Raw genomic sequence first — 13,138 nt, 5'->3', positions numbered from 1 at the left:
TGTCTGTCCTATATCTTTTTCATGTTCTCTTTCATCTCCTTTTTTTTCTTTTCCTTTATATTTGTGGAAAGCTTCTCAGATTGACTTGATCCCTGTTTTCATGGAACTATGGGAAATAAAGTCATGAAAGGAGCAATGAAAACACAATAGAATGGGAATTGTGATAGAACTATATACAGCATTTATGGAACCAGAACTGTGAGAGGATTTGGTGCTCCCTGAAGTATAGGTTTGGGAAGACTTCTAAAATTGACCTAGATCTGGAAGGATAAGAATGTTTTCACTGAATGAGACATCCAATGACATTTTAGGTGGAAGAAAGACCATGTTTGAGGGCATCATGTATCATTACACAATGTGCCCTTTTTGGGGCCAAGAGAGAGGGTCAGTGTGGCAGAACCATGCCTGTAGGGAGGAGCAGTGGTGTGAGCTGCAATGTGCTTGGGATGTCATTGGGATCCACATGAACTACAGGTGGGCTTGAAGCAAGGCAGTGGTAAAAGGATTTGAGGAAAGAAAGAAGCCTCTGGCATTCTGGCTTAGAAGACTGGTTATAGTAATTAAGACAGAGAGAAAGAAAAATATATATTTGCTGCATAATTGGCTCAATTTTGACATAATAGGTTGAATGTCTGTAAGGCATGTGGGTCACGATGGTAGTACACATTTAGAACATGAGCCTCCAACTAATAAGTAGGAGGGCGGTGATAGAGATTTGAGAAGATAAGAGGCCGTTACCACTTCTTTTCTTATGGTTGTATTGGCTTGGTAGACAAGTTCTCTACCACATGAACCATCCTTTTGTTCTTAGTTTGTTTTTTTTAAGTTAGTATCTCATGTATTTGCCTCAGACACCCTCAGACTTTCACCCTTCTACCTTCACAAATAGTTGGGATCACAGGCATGCCCATCACGCCTGGCAAGGGAACACCATTATTTAATTCATTAAAGTCCAGAAGCAACATTTCATGAAAGAGAAAGTGGCCAATGGTGCCAAGATCCTCCCCATTATCAATCAAGGTGAGTGAGACCATTATCAATCAAGGATGAGATTAGCAATAGCTGAGTGATACTGGCAGAAGACAGAGTGGATTGGGCAAAACAGCAGAGGGGAAGAACAGGCCATGCAGCTCTTATTCAGCCATAACAAAGATCACTGCATCTCCTTGATGTAGCATGCATAACTCCAGACAGACATTTCCACGTTAGGCAAGGTTTGACTTAAGGGCCACTTTGCTGCTCACAAGGGAACATAGTTGCCAATTTCTCCTGTCCATCCCTGTGTACAAACTCCTGTCTGGATGCTGGTGGGATGAGCAGAGATATAATTAGAGAAGGGAAACACAAAGATGTGACTTTCTCTCCAGAGTGCCTAGAGTTTGGGGAAACACCAGTAGCAATTCATTTGCAAACAATAACAGTGTAGCAGGTCAAAGTTTCCCTATAGTCATGGCCCCATAAACCATACTGTCACCCTAATTCTGTCTCTGTATTTCCACTTTTCACTCCCATTTCTGCGCTTTGTTTCAGTCTTCTGCCAGACCCTACTAGGTTTTTTCCAGCACTTGGAAAAGTGGTAGGCACTCCTTAAATGTTGTCCACCTACTGGGAGATGTGAAGTTACCATCATGAATCAAGGTGCAAAATTTTTTCTCTAGTATCTTCTCCCCCAAAGAGCTCAGAGATGTCTCACACCTTCCTTCAGAAACATTCCCTATTAATCCTTTCTCTCTTTTTAAAAATTCTTTCTTTTAGTTGCCAAGATATGAGTTTCAAGTGTAACAATGCTCTCCTTGAGCTTACCCTGCATCACCTGGGAGTTATAATCCACAGTTCAGGCAAACTATTCTATAGGATAGTCACTTGCCTCAATTTATTGTATATTTTAATTTTTCAGAATTCTTACCACAATGTTATGCATGCTTGATGAGGAAATTAGACCAAAATACCAAAAAAGCATAATAACATTTTCTACAGTAATTTCACAAAGCAGAAAACTATAAAAACATTTTTATTTCGGCTTAGAGTTTTTCAAATTGGTTTTTAATCTTTAAATTCTACCCACAGAGAAAAATACACATATCTCTTCAGTTAGCTTTATAAAATTAAACAGAATATGCATATTTACATACCAAAAACACAAAAAACTATACATGGAAAATAAGCCTAACTTTTCTAACCCCACATCCCCATCTGGTTATCCAACAACAGCCACTGAAACCTTCCAAACGTTTACTGACATATAGAATAATGGGAATATATTAACTTTTAAATGAGCTTAATATCTGTAATTTTGTTCTTTTCCATTTAATTTTTAAATTCCTCTTCAATACTTTCGAGAAAATGATTTTTATTGATTGCATATTATTTATTAGTTCATACAACAAATATTCAGTGAGCAGTTACTATATAACGGACCCTGTTCATGAACCAGGAGTAAAAATTCTTACTGTGCAACAAAAATCTCAAATGGTACATTTTTTAGGTTGTTCCCAACTTTTTGCATTATAATAGCTATGAAATTTTCTTACCTGTAAATATTTTCTTAGGATACATTTCTGGAAATGCTTTTATTTTCTGTCTCAACATGGTTAAGGCTTTTTGACAAAATGCCAAATTACCTTCCAAAGGCTTATACAGTTTATATCACACACCACAAATAATCAAGCACAATTATTCCAACAGAGCTTGACAAATGGTGTCCTCCTCTCTCCCTTACTTAAGACATAAAATCAACCCTAAGCTAGTGAAATAAAGGACACAGGTTGAATTCAGATAGGCAATCAAAAACAGGCTCTTGGTTTTCAACCTCAGTACATTTGCATTTAATGTGAGAAATTTAATTACACTCTTAGTCATCATTTCTAAAGAGTATCTCTAAAAACTTCAGGTAAATGCAAAGATTTTATTAAAAGATAAGGCAAAGAAAGTAAGAAGAAAGAAGGAAGCAAAATTAAGTCATATTTTGGGAAACTAGAAACTTGACTCCCTTATTTAAGTGGTGATTCATTAATACTAATTGGTGTTTTCCATTCAAGAGAGAAAAGTGTTTTAGATCCTAATCGTTCCTCATTACAGTAACAGCAGGCTGTATTTAATCTGCTACTCAACTTTCAGTTACAGAATCAGCTGACCTACCATTAAACTACACTGAGGTCTTAAGGAGGAAGGAAAAACAAATCCTGAAGACAAAGGGCAGAGATTCAAAAGTCTGCCTCCCTCACCTCCCAAATCTGCAACCCCGCTGACAACTTCACTCAGCTCTGTCCAGGGAAATGGAAAAATTGCTCCTTCTCCACTTTGAGATTAAAGTATAAGAATGAACATACAGCATTCAGAATTACATAAATATCCAATCTATAATTATATCTTTGTTTTTAATATAAAATGAATACATATTTGCAGCAGAATGTTGAAAAGTATAAAAGATGTAGGAAGAAAAATCTTGACCCAGAGAGAAATCCACTCTTAACAGTATGATGTGTTTCTTTTCACTCTTTTTACTATATTTCTGATTATTTTTAAGGGGACATTTTAGATGGGTCAAAAAGATGAAGTTCTTAAAGTTATTTGACACATGCTCCCTCAGTGGCTTTAAAATATTAAAGTTTTCTGTCCTTTAGTAGGGTATGGTATCTCTCGTTTACCATGCTCTTACCAACACTGGTGACTACCATACACTAATGCTTCTGATTGGTTGGATATGTGAAAAATGTATCATAGTGTTCATTTAATTGGAAATTACTATTAAAGAAGCTACACTTTTAAATTACTTTAAGTCAATTTCTGTCACTTACCTTGCAAATCATCTATTCATTTGCTTTGCTCATTTTTCTATTGTAGTATTGTTTTATTTGTTTGATAAGATTAAGCATATTTCATTTTTGAATTAAGTATTATCAATATTTTTCAGTATTTTTTGTCTTTAAACTTTGATTTTATTCTTTTTAGGGTGCTAAGTTTCTGATTTTCAAATCGCTAAAACTCTCCTTTTTAATTTTTCTCCACATTTTTCCCATTTTTAGGTGTTTGTCATTAACCCTTTTTTAACCACCTCTCAGAAACAACACAATCAATGCCATGTTGGTTTGAATCTCAAAACTTTCACTTTAATACAAATAAAAGTGTGCACTTTTGTTAGTAAATGGGTATGTGTGAAAATTAATTAGGGTTTCTCTGATCTTTTTAGTATCTATACTAGTCATATAGTATATATATACTACTCATAGCAACCAATTAGACTAAACTGTGACAATTATACTAAAGATGAATTACTTTGTAGAATTTCTTCTTTGAGAATTTTTATAATAAAAAGAGCTAGATATCTAAATTTTCTTTCTTAATGGTATTAGAGATGAAGTTGATAATTATGTTGCAATATAGATCACGAATGTTTTCTGTTTGTTAAACTGAAAACAAAAGTGCCTTTGTTATCTGCATTAGATTTGCATAACTTCATGCAATGAGACATTGGAAAGAGTATTAAGGTCTGGCAAGAGCTCCATGGTGAGAAGGACTGTGTTTGACCAAATTGTCAAAGCTGCCTCTGGGGTGGGAAGTAAGAGAGTGATGTGGTGAGTGCCCACAGGACATCTCTTGGCTCCTGTTCAGGTCCACTCTATTTCTATGGCTTTCTAAAGAAAAGTTGTTTTTGTTTTGGTTTGTTATATGGAATCCATGCTTTAAAAAATACCAGCCAGCAACAGAGTTTCTCACGAGCTACATGCCTCTCCTACCAGCATGAAGTACTCAAAATGTGCCTGTTAGAGAAGAGCAAACTTCATTAAACCTTCTTCTGGATTACGTTCCAGTCTTATTAAAACAGGGATGCCTGTTGCAAAAAGCTTGGGATGTGTCTTTATTTTATTCCCTGGTAAACTCATTGGAGCCATTAAAACCACTGCCAAATCACAGTGTTAGCTTCCTTTAATGTCTGGCAGACACTTGTCTTAGATGCTGTATTGATTGCATATAAAAAGCTTCAAAATTTTGAAAAGCATTTTGAGGTTTTAAACAGTGAAGGTATATGGTTGATGGACTTCATACCTATATGAAACAGACCTAAAAAGCCTCTTGTAATTGCTTTGGGTGGTGGTGGGGTTTGAGGGGGTGAGACGATGGGGGAAATGTAAATAATGTACAATGTAAGTCTGATCAGAATTGTCATTTCGAATCCCCCCACCATATAATGAATATATCCTAATAAAAATTTTTATAATAAAAAAACTGAAGCATTTCTAACTTACCCTCAATCTTACACAACTAATTCACAACTCTAAAGATGCAGAATGTGTTGAAAATAGAACAATAAAACCTGCTAAAATTGTTTTATGAAGAGGGGAGAGGGAATGAGGGAGAATGATGGAAGGGGTGAATGTAATTAAGATATATTGCAAGCACATATGTAAATGTCACAATTTATCCCTCTGTACAACTATAATATGCTAATAAACCAATTTTTTTTTTTACTGTTGTGCTGGGTGGGGGTACATTGTGGCATTCACAAAAGTTCTTACAATATATATGAAATGTATCATATTTGAATTTACCCCCAACACCATTCTCAATTATCTCCCCCCATTCCTGGAATAGTTTCAACGTGTCTCATTTTTCCATTTACATACGTGTGTACACAGAATTTGCAACATACTCACCTTCTTACACCCTTTCCTTATGTCCTCTCGACTCCCACTGGTACCAACCCCTCCCTTACCTTACCTTATTCATATGTGCATACAATGTTTGGGTCATTTCTGCCCCCTTCCCTCAACCCCTCCCTTACCCCCCCCGCCCCTCCCTCTCTCCCCTACCCCCTCGCTACCAGGAAGAACAAAACATAATTTTTAAAAGGCAGAATAATTCAGCTTCTTAATATTTTGTCACGAACTAGAATTTAAATATTATTTATTTTAGACTAGTTGATAGGTTAGCATTATAACATATCCAGGGAGTTTGTATCTATATTTTATATTTTGTGAAAAACTAGTGTGGCCCATGGGTAGATTTAAAGAAATTAAAATTGGGCAGTAAAACTTGTAATGACCAGTCCACTAATGAAAGTAGTTTGTGTAGTCAGCAAAGGAAGATTTCCTTTAAGTTATTTAGTGTAGGATTTGCTAAGTTTAGAACCTCCTGAAACCTTGTTGGTTTCAAGTTCTGAACCAAACCTTTGTCCTTGATTTGTTTGTTATCCAAACCCCACCTCTGTTATTGGCAAACTAGAACTTTCTGTTTCTTAGAAAATCAGTAATAAAAATTTTCTTGGACATTGAAATTGCTTTATAAAACATTTTGATGAGTTAAGTATAAATGAAAAAGAGACATAAGGCTTACATTTCTTTATATACACAAGGGATTGTAAATATAGAGAAAATGTTCACTGAAACATGTTTGGAAATATGCTAAAATGTTGAAAAATAGAGATATTTGATGAGCCCAAGTGCAGCTGGATCTTGCTCATCCATGATTTCTTTTTAAAGATAATGAATTATAAACAAAAACAGGTATTAATAATTCATATTAGGGGTGATAGCAATGGAAGAGAAAAATCCCTCTGCATTAGTCATCCAGATGGAAAGATTCTAAGAGACTTAAAGAAGTAAGCCATGACAAAACTGCAAAGTTTCATCTCTCATATAACACAATTGCTTTTCCTACAAAACACAACAGAATCACAGAGTACAAATGATCAAAATGTTTAGGATTAAGTGAGCATCAGCATGGCTGTCAAATCAAATTGGTTCTTATATTAAAAGTGGTCAATATATTCATATCTGACCACGGAACTTTTCCCATTGGAAAAATATAGAAAATTACATATATATAAAATTTGAATCTAGACATGAAATCTTTAGAGAAAATACAATTCAAAACCTTTAAATTTACTGGTGTGAAATCAAGCAATAAAGAAAATTGATGTTTAGAACTACCCTAAATGTTTCTCACTTGAATCAATGCTTTCATATAACTTCAGACAAACACTATGGAAATTGGAGACTGCATTTCAAGGATTGCTTTCCTCAGTTTCCACACATTCTAGAAGTACTGTATTTCAGTCTCTGGCTTCTCTACCAATAAAAATGCCTTCTATTTTGCTCCTTTCTTTCTTTGTCTTGATTTGTTTTGTTTTATTCAAGACAGGGTCTTGCTGTGTAGCCCAGACCGGCATTGAGTTTGAAATCTTCTTGCCATCAGCTTCCCCAGTGCTGGGATTACAGGCATGTCACATTACATCAGGCTAAGAACCCCACCTTCTTCTTTACTTAGCTCTATCCTTCATACATAGCACACACTGGAAATGTTCCTATTGAGAAATTGGTTAGTGGTGGGTGTTATCCAGCATGACTCTCCTCCTTCATGTTTCTGCCTTCTTATTAACTTGCTCATTCTCTCAAATAGTTGAATTTGTTTTGTTTATTTGGGTTCCACAATTGTTATCAGTAGCTCCTCCACCATTACCAGAAGCTGAAGATCTTGTTCTGATCTTTATTTTTCTGGTTCCTACTCTGGTTCTTAGTATATATTACATGTAAGTAAATGAAGAAATAAGTGAAGAGTGAAACACTTACAAACACTCACAGGAATAACTACATGAAATGTGACACGAACTTTCTAGTTTATTTTACTATTGAGAAAGAAATTAATCTTTTTTGCTAAAATATAGAATAAGTCATTTCTCGTTTGCTGTGCATTGTAACCAGCTAGCTCTTTCCCATTGGAATACATGGAAGATTACATATGTGTTTCAATATTACATTTTTAAATATGTAATAAATCTCTAGAATTATGTGTATTCATAGGTAAAATTTGAATCTAGACTTTAAACCTTTAGAGAAAATATAATTTAAAACTCTTAAAAAGGTACCTGTGTAATAAGAAAGCAAAGCTGCTTTGGTTATGGTTTAGAGATGCAATTAGTGATTCATTATTATTTTTATTTGAGAACCAAATAAAATAACTAGACACTCACTTTAATGTACATTTGAAAATGATTATAATTTTGAATGAAATTACTTTTATTTTTAAGTGTTAGTGTTTTGTAATAAATGCAAATTTTTATAAGGTGGTGAAAATTAGTTTGCACCATTTGAGTATAATAATCACATATAGCATATATTCATGTAAATTTGCATGGTAATTTTTGGTCAAATTTCACATCACCTTTTAAAAAAAATCAATTTCTTACTATGCTTAAATAATTCCAGTGAGATTCAGCTTTTAGAAAAATTGGAAACTATGCAGCCATACCTGAAATCAAAATAAAACTTTTCCTGTGATTAGAATTGTGACTCATTTAAAATATATGAGATTTTGAATTACTTTGGTAATTGGAAGATGAGTTTCTCATATATTTAAATCAGGATTTACTACTGCTTCTTTTATGTAGCAAGTATGGCAGATTTGCTCTCATAAGAATGTCATTAATAAGTACATACACATTGAGGGTTCACTATGTATTATTGCAATATAATGTGCTCAACTCTTAAGGGTATTGTATTTACTTCCACAATTGGTGCATTAAGTGGATGATGTGAACATTAGTATAATGTCTAAGTTACTACATCCATTTGACAGCTGTTTTGGGGTTTGACCAGAGTCAAAATAACTTTGAGGATGTGTAAATGCCCATGAAACCACATTGTATTGAGAAGTTGAGGAAAGTGATGAAACTGTTTATAAAGATTGCTATAGTTTGTGTTTTCAAGTGGTTCTCAAAAATGCAATCTAAGTCAATACTATCAAAATAGGTGAGGCAATTATCACTCTGTACTAATATCAACTCAAAGTGGATTAAAGACCTTTATATCAGACCCAAAACCTTGCAGTTAGTACAGAGCAGAGAATACTCTGGAAGCAATAAGTATAGGCAAGAATTTCCTCAGTAGAACCCAGCAGCCCAGCAACTAAGAGAAAGGATGGACAAATGGGACTACATGAAATTAAAAAGCTTATGCACAACAAAAGAAATGGTCTCTAAACTGAAGAGACCACCCACAGAGTGGGAGAAAATGTTTGCTAGCTATATATCAGACAAAGGACTGATAACCAGAATATACAGGGAGCTCAAAAAATTAGATCTGCCATATGATCCAGCAATACCTTTCCTAGGGATATACCCAAAGGAATACAACTCAGGTTATTACAAAGGCACCTGCACACCCATGTTTATTGCAGCACTATTCACAATAGCCAAGCTATGGAAACAGCCAAGATGCCCCACTACCGGCAAATGGATTAAGAAAATGTGGTGTTTATACACAATGGAATTTTATTTAGTCACAAAGAATAATGAAATGTTGTCATTCACAAGTAAATGTATGGAACTGGTGAATATCATCTTAAGTGAAGTTAGGCAGGCTCAGAAAGCCAAAAATCACATGTCCTCCCTCATATGCAGATTATAGAGCTAAACAAAATGTAGTAATATTATTGGACATGGGTCACACAGTACGGGGAGAATGCATGCGGGAGGAATAGGGAAAAGGAAGGAAACCTTAAACTTGAATGTGGTTGATGTGCTTACTGTAGAGGAGCGAATATAGTAATCTTAAACTGGCAGAGGCCACTACAGGAAGGGGACTAGGAAGTAGTGAAGAGGTCTGCTAGAGATGAACCAATGTGGGTTGCAATATACATTTGTGTGGAAATAATGCTAGGAATCTCTCTGTATAGCTATTTTTACCTCAAACTAGGAAAAAAAACCCACTATGTCTTTTTTATTATTTCTTATGTTTCCTCTTCAACAAAATCCAAGAACAAGAGGACAGAACAGGTTCTGTCCAGAAGTGGGGAGTGGGGAGGGGGGAGGTAAATCAAGCAATGTATATACATATGAGTAAATGTAAAACTGATAAAATTAAATTAAACTAAAAATTAGATGAGGCAAAAACTGGCAGAACTGCAAGGAGAAACAGATGGATACAGTTCCAAAGCTGAAGACATCCAAACCCCTGTATAAGAAATAAGCAGCCCCAGCAGTGATTAAATCAGGAATGACATCGTCAACTATGTTATTCAGCATTATCAGTCCACTGGCTGTGATGGACATCTGTAGCCTGCTGCAGCCAAGAACAGGAAAATTCAGTTTTCTCAAGCAACAGAACCATCATCAAAATCAACCATATTCTGGACCATCTAGCATATCGTAACAAGTCTAAACGAGAATCATAAATGTCTTACTCTCGATTTCCCACAGCAGAACCAAACTAGAAATCAGTAACAGAAAGATAACAGAAAAGACTCACAGTAGTTTGAGATTAAACAACACACTTCTAAATGACACGTGAGTCAAAGAAGACATACATAGAAATATTTTAAATTACATGAAAGTGCAGGTACAACTTACTAAAGTCTGTAACTTTCATCTAACACACTGCTTAGAGGGAGATTTGTAGAATTGAATACCTATAATGAAAAAGAAAAGAGAGGTTAAAATCAATAATCCATGCACCTACCTTTGGAAACTATAAAAGAAGAGCAAATTAAATCCAAAGTAAGCAGAAGAAAGAAATAATTAAAATTAGACTAAATATCAGTAAAATGGAAAATAGAGAATCAATAGAGAAAAATCAACAAAACCAAAAGAAGAGAGGGAGGGAGAGACAATGGGTGAGAGAATGCAATGCAAATTACTTCTAAGAGATATGGACAAGAGACATAGCTACATCCCATGGTCATGGTTAATTTGGGGTTTCCCCTTGACTGAACTGAAGGATGCATACAGCATTGGTAAAGCACACTTCAAGATGAGTCTACTTGCATGTTTCCAGAGAGTGCAAGCACTTAGATCAGCATGCTAAATGAGAAAGTCTTTCTTCCAATGTTGTTGGGAACCGTGCAGTGATTTGGGGGTCAGATGGAACAGAAAGTAGGGTGGGAAAACTTGGGTACTACCTCATTTCTTCTCCTTGAGTGAGCACTTTTCTGCTGCTGCTGTCATTCTTTAGCCTTCACACTCTGGGACTTGCACCAGTAAACTCCTGAGGCGCTCAGGCCGTCAGCCTCAGATGGGGGCAGCATCATCAGTCTCTCTCATTCTGAGGCTTCCGACTTCTTAAAGCAAGCCACTCCTTGGATCTCCAGCTTGCAGATGAACTTCATGACACTTTACACCCTCTGTGGTCACAAGAGTCAATCTAATATGTCTTCTGATAAAAATATATATTCTACTGGTTCCATTTCTCTGGAGAACCCTGGAGTAAGATGGATATTAAAAGGTTAATACAGATTAATTGTTGGAATAATTAAGCATTGCAAAAATAAAACTTTTTAAATTTTTTCTTCACTTTATTCTTAATGATGTTCCTCTTTTATTTATGTACATCTAAATTTCGGACCTATATCCTTTTCCTTCTCTCTAAAGAACTATTCGCTTTTCTTCCGGTGTAGGTCTGTATTCTTTCAACTTTATTTGCCTGAGAATGTCTTTGTTTCTTTTCTACTTTTAAGGATAAGCATAGGATACAGAGCACTAGTTTGGTGGATTTTTCCCTCAAAATTATAAATGTTTCACTTACTCTCATTATTGTCATTATTTTTAAAAATTCAGAGATAAATCTTCTCTTTGTTCCTCTAGGTAAGGTAAGTTGAGTATTTTCTTAGTTTGAAAGTGATAGGTGATTTGTTTGTTTGCAATTGTTCGGCTTTGTGCTCCCTAAGCTTCATATATATGTGGTTTGATGTTTGCCATAACTCAGTTGTTATTGCTTTAAATACTTCTGTTTGTTTCTCTCTTTATCTTCCTTCTAGTATTTCCATTATGCATGTTATACCTTTTCAAGATGGGCATAGTGGTCGCATTATAATCCCAGCTACTTGGGAGGTAGAGGCAGGAGGATCATGACTTTGAGGCCAGCCCATGCGAAATTTTTGGGAGACCATATCTCAAAAACAAAAGGGCGAGATACAGCTCAAAAGGCAGAGTGTTTGCCTAGCAAGTGTAGACTCGGGTTCAATCTCCAGTACTACAAAAGAAACAAAACAAAACAAACAAACAAAAAAACTATTGCATCTTTTCTAGTTCTCCCACAGTTCTTGGATATCCTATTTAATCTGATTTAATCTTTTTTCTCTGCTTTTCAGTTTGTAAGTTTCTGGTGACATACACTCAGAAATTCTTTCTTGTCACGTCCAGTCGTCTAATGAGATCAGTTATTTTCTTCACATATGTCACATTTCTTTTATCTCTAACATTTCTTTTTTGTTCCTTCTTACAACTTTCATTACTCTGCTTACTGTGCGCATCTATTAGCCCATATTGTCTACCTTGTCCTTCAGTTACCTCAGCATAATAATCACAGCGGTTTTAAATTCTTGGTCTGATAACTCTAACATCCCCACTGTATCTGAGTATGGTTCTGATGTTTGGTCTGTCTCTCCGCTGCATGCCATTTAATATTTTATTAAATGCTTGTCACAGTGTATTGGGTAAAGGGAACAATAGTAAATGGGACTTTCTTAATGTGGCAGTGAGTTTTGCGGGAGTTAGAGCACTGAACAGACTTATGGTTGTATCTCGGTCTTGATAAGCCTGTGCCCTGGACTGGGAACTGCACCACTCCTTCAAATGTTTTCATAACTTTTTGTGGAAGAAGATGGCTAACAGAGGTTGGAATTGGTGATTCCCCTTCTTCCCATGTAGAAGTCTGGAGTGGACTGGAGGTGGGTATTTCTCTCCTCCCAGGTAGATTGGTTTCTGATCAATAATCTGATGGTTGAGCTTTAGCAAAAATAATTTCTCTTGAAGGTAGGCCTTATTAAGAAGAACAGAATTATCTGAAATATTTCAAAATAGTTAAGTCCCTCTTCCCTGCTTGTTATGAGGGTATTTCCTCTAATATCCTAAGAAACTGGTAAAACTCACAAAAGTGTGAGGGCCTCTGTGACTAGCTCTACCTATAAGGTTTTTTTAAAAAAAAATTACAATCACATTATTGCTCCACAAGAGGTGCATTGTGACATTTATCAAAGTTCTTACAATGTATCATAGTTGAATTCACTATGTCCATCATTGTCCTTTATTCTCCCCTCGTCCCATTCCTGGAGTAGTTTCAACAGGTCTCATTTTTCCATTTACATACACATATACACAATATTTCCACATACTCATCCCCTACATCCTTTCCTTATATCCTCCCCC

This window comes from Castor canadensis, chromosome 11 (assembly GCF_047511655.1).
Source record: "Castor canadensis chromosome 11, mCasCan1.hap1v2, whole genome shotgun sequence".
Classification (NCBI taxonomy): Eukaryota; Metazoa; Chordata; class Mammalia; order Rodentia; family Castoridae; genus Castor; species Castor canadensis.
This window is presented reverse-complemented; position numbering follows the sequence as displayed.